The 5,171-nt window shown below is 36.6% G+C and overlaps 1 long non-coding RNA gene across 1 annotated transcript; it reads left to right on the forward strand.

Moving 5' to 3' along the window:
• Window positions 1-482: 482 nt before the first annotated feature.
• On the forward strand, window positions 483-1,600 carry LOC135206501 (uncharacterized). Its single transcript, XR_010312768.1, has 2 exons — window positions 483-781; window positions 1,093-1,600. It is a non-coding gene; the product is annotated as an uncharacterized LOC135206501 (long non-coding RNA).
• The last annotated feature ends 3,571 nt before the right edge of the window (window positions 1,601-5,171 follow it).

Below are 5,171 nucleotides of genomic sequence, written 5' to 3' on the forward strand. Positions count from 1 at the left end.
AACAAATTAAATTAAAACAAATTAAATTAAAAAAACATTAAAATTACAAATTAAAAAAACATTAAATTAACAAAATTAAATAAAACATTTTAAATTACAAAATTAAATAAAACATAATAAAATTTACAAAGTTAAAATTAAAAACATATTAAATTACAAAATTAAATACATATTAAATTACAAATTAAATACATATTAAATTACAAATTAAATAAAACATTAAATTACAAATTAAATAAAACATTGAATTACAAATTAAATAAAAAAAAAAAACAATTACAAATTACAAATTAAAAAAGCATAAGTTAAATTACAAATTAAATAAAGCATATTAAATTACAAATTAAATAAAACCTATTAAATAGAAACAACAAATTAGATGAAAAATAAAATTACATAAAACAAATTAGATACACCTTATTTAGATAACACCATATCTAGATACATATTACGTCGATACAATATTAATGATATTAGATACAATATTATTAGATACAGCATTAATGGTAATCTTTTTCAGGCGGAGAAAGAATCGATCGAGGAACTGAGGACTTGCAGTTGTTGCAGGAGGATTGTCGGAACAAATGTTTTAAACTGGTAAAAAGCAAGATAATCAGGAAAGAAGAGGAGGAGGAACCGAGGACTAAATAATTGCAAGAAGACTGTCTGAACAATTATTTTTAAGAGAGCGGTAAAATGCAAGATAACCAGAAAGAGAAACTGAAGACCTGCAGGAGGACTCAAAGCAATAGGATCGTCGGAACAAATTTGTTGGAAGCAGGTAATCCAGGGCAATGTTTTTTAATTTGTTTTTAAACTTCTGGACGGTTTTTTTCTCTAAGATTTGCAGGATTTGTAATAAAATTCACAAATTTTGATAAAATTCAATTCGCATCTTTTTCAAAACTACAACTATTGATACTTTACAATATTGTAAACTGCTTTTAATGCTAAATTCGTATGGTGTTAGTGCCAGTATTTGGCCTTTGGCTTTGGCCGAAGTTTAATATTAAATTCAGTTTAATGCTAAATTTTATTAGCTTTAAATTTTTAGTTAAATACAAAATAGATGCAAGTTCATTTATTTTGCAGGAGAAAGCATCGAAGAATTGATGACATGCATTGGTCGCAAGAGGATCGTCGCAACAGAGAGAGCATCGAGGACATGCATTAATCGCAAGAGGATCGTCGGAACGGAGAAAGCATCGGGAACATGTGGTGATTGCAAGAGGATCGTCGGAATAGAGTGCATCGAGGACATGAAGAGATCGCATGGAGATCGTCAGAACAGAGAAAGCATCGAGGAACTGAGGGGATGCAGTGATCAATCGCAAGAGGGTTGTCGGAACAGTTATATAATTGAAAGTCGGTAATCCAGGGCAATATAGTTTTGTTAAACTTCTGGACACCTTACTAATCTCTAAGTTATTTGTTGTTGTTGCGCAGCCCGGTGTCACAGATTCTGATGTTCGTAAGCTGCTGTAAAATTTTTCGAAGATATATCTGCTGGAATAATTCCGAAACTTAAATTACCTTATCACCTTAACGATAATTCTATTACCCTCCAAACATACTTTACAAATAAATCTACAGTACTTTCTATTTACAGTATCTACCTTTATAACATTTGCTGTACAAAGACTCCAAGCTTGATATATCGTACCTCCAGACAGTTACACTGTCGTTCGTCATATTTAGCTACCGGCTGGAAGCCGTATACGCCCACCAGGAACTGCACTTTACAAACAAATATTTCTGTAGTCAAGAGGTAGGGTACCCTACCACACCCTTCATTTTTTAGTAGGGTGCATGTCAGATAAATCCCAGTTAGCTATAGGAATTCTCCCTGCATCTGTTCAGGCGGACTGTCCCTTCCGTTTCTTCTCACTGTTCGGAATGGGAACTTTAAGACTTATATTCTCGTCCGTATCCTGGTGCAAACGTTCCTCCCCACCCTTCACCATAGTCTGTTCAGACGACCTGTCCTTAGCGTAGTCACTGCTCTTGTTCACATTGGGTCATCTTCAAAATTTATTTTGTATTTTTTCCCCTCCTCCATATCCGTCCATAAGCATTCTTCGTTTCCTGTTATCTCTCCAGAATGGTAACTCTTCTAGACCTGGAATGAGAAAGAGCTTTTGTCAGTAAAGTCCAACTTTTATGCGACATTGTACCAATTCAATGAGACCTAATTGGATTTTTTAACCTGACCCCCCAAAAAAAAGCAACTATGATAACGTGCAATATATATATACTGCAGAGCTCCTATGAATTATTACAACTTGAGCTTGACATGTAACGATGCATTCTCTTTCCCTACAAGATTACTAGTTACATACTACAGAAACTCACAATAGCAAATATATTGAATATGGAATTTTTCCAAGCAGACATTAAACATGGTGCCAACAGTAAGATTAGATACGAATGTTAACCCAAAAAATTAGTAGCTTATCTCAAGGTAATAGGCCCACAGATGATAAATATATTGTCTACTTATTGAAGAACTATCAGTTTGTTTCATTATTTCCCAAAATGCTTCTAATACTCCTAAAGCAATTTAGCTAAGGATATAAACACTTGTTGTTAAAGCCAGGTTGGAAAAGAGATATCTGCAAATGATTTAGACTAAACACAAGGTGTCATTAATATCCAACCATTACCTGGGATACATCAAATTTATGGAACTACTTCGACATTTATCAAATACACAAAATGAATTAATTTTAAAACTATAGATCCTTCCTCCTATAAATCTCTATGGAAGGCTATAGATCCTTCCTCACTAAATCTCGATGGAATTTTTAGCTCTTTTAGAAGCCAAAACTACGATAACAGTCACTAGCAAAAAGTCAATTCATATATAAACTAAACGCCCATGCTTTCAAACTTGTATTTTTTTTTTATTTTTGGGCAAATAGTGCTGCTGTAAAGAACCTTCGTGACTGTATTATAATTTAATACCAAACTTAATAGGCCGATTTAATTTCTCTTGCATGATATGCATCACCTTTATCGAACTGAGATACAACTACAACCGAAAAACAATCCCAACCCAAGAACCCCACAATTTCTTTTTAATGCGAAAATTTTAAAAGGTTGAAAAGCAGCCAAGAACAACTGCATTCATTAGGTCACAGATACAACACCAACTACACATTGAATCGAAACAGGTCATATGATCCCTTACTTGGTCAAGCTCCGCTCTGCTCCTCTAGACCTTGTACTTCGGTACGACATATCCCGCTCCAGGGCTGCTGGAACCCAGGCATGAACCCAGCTGTACCCAGACTCGAAACGAAAGCTCTGAGGAGATACTGGCTGACTCGCGATCCAAGACTGGAAATCTGTAAATGTATAAAAAGCATTTAAGAGGATTTACAAAGGATTAGACCCAGCTGCTAAGAAGCAGGGGCAAGAAAATTAAAATATTATACAGGGCATGTGACTGACCACCAAAAAATTTTGTAAACGTGCAACTCCTTTTTCTATTTTGTAAACAATGTTTTTTTTTTGGCAATGTGAAAATAGGAAATTTTTTTTAAACATACTAATATATATAGAAAATATATATAATGTAACTAAAAAGGTTACAACTGGAAGCAAGCAAGGTCTTAGAGGTAAGAATTAAACAGAGTAAAATATACGATGATGACGATTTTTCGCTAAATCTATATTTCTTTATTGGTTAAAATATTGATATTTTCGTGGCAATAAAGCTTGCAGGATATTAACATATCATCTGCTGCCAGAAAGAATCATTGTCGCCTGATACAGTGATATCGACTAAATGAGATTTTCCAGAGGGAAGAGTACATCAGGAGTCTCGGATAACTTCCGTCTACAATTGTTTACTGATGAAGATATGGACTACTTCACGGAGCAGCATGGGGTCGAGATTCCTGCTTTCTGCGATTATGGATCTATCCAGAAGCCGCACAATTGTATTGTCACTTATGGAAGGACATAATCAAGAGGCGAGGAAGACTGTGGCGTGGAGGAACAGAAGAATTTAAACGACATGAAAGGTACAGGACAAGGCCCAAGGAAGGAGAGAGATCAAAAGAACGCCCCTATAAACACAGAGCAGAAATTCAAATGGAAGAAGTTGCAGAACCTGACGCAGTAGAGGAAGGCTGACACAAAGGCTGAGAGAAAGCGGAGAAAGGATGCATGAAGATCTTCAGGAACTGATACAAGGAGACGATGGCCGCAACGAAGCCTGGGAAGGCGCTCACTGCTGGTTTAAACAAAACCCAGCTCTGCAGTGATTTGGCACTACGATAATACCCCGGCAGTGAGAGAGAGAGAGAGAGAGAGAGAGAGAGAGAGATATGACTAGACTATTTACTTACGAGAACCGAGGAGAAAGGTTTTCCAAATCCTCAAGAATCCCTGAAGAAAGCGTCCTTCAAGAGTCCAGACAAACACGGAGGAAGACGAACGAACGAACACTCTGTCTCCGTCTGTCTCCAAGGAAGGAAGGAGGAAGACTTCGAAATCCAGAAGAGAAGAATCGAAGCTTCCGACAGATTCCCAAACCAACCTTGTGCTTCGAGCGTCTTTGACTCAGCCTATCGACAAGAGAGTCCGCCACCAAACAGAAGGAACAAAAACAGAATAGGTACTACAAGATCTTCTAAATCCTGAATATATATATATTCAGAAATTCTAAATATATATAATTTCAAGAGTTGGAACGATAGAAAGCTTGACTGTTATTGGTTTGGTGAGCAGCGCCAATGTGCAGAGGGAAGGCGCTCATTCCTTGTTAAACAAAACCCCTGGGATTTGGCACAACGATAATACCCCATGAGACATCATTGCCGTCAAAAGACGACGAGAGAGAGAGATAATAACGAGAACCGAGGAGAAAGGTTTCCAAATCCTCAAGAATCCCAGAAGAAAGCGCCCTTCAAGAGTCAAGACACACACGGAGGAGGACGAACGAACGAACACTCTGTCTCCGTCTGTCTCCAAGGAAGGAAGGAGAAGACTTCGAAATCTAGAAGAGAAGAATCGAAGCTTCCGACAGATTCCCAAACCAACCTTGTGTTTCGAGCGTCTTTGGCTCAGCCTATCGACAAGAGAGTCCGCCACCAAACAGAAGGAACAATAACAGAATGGGTACTACAAGATATTCTAAATTCTGAATATATATATATATATAT

The sequence above is a fragment of the Macrobrachium nipponense genome, chromosome 31 (assembly GCF_015104395.2).
Source record: "Macrobrachium nipponense isolate FS-2020 chromosome 31, ASM1510439v2, whole genome shotgun sequence".
Taxonomy (NCBI): domain Eukaryota; kingdom Metazoa; phylum Arthropoda; class Malacostraca; order Decapoda; family Palaemonidae; genus Macrobrachium; species Macrobrachium nipponense.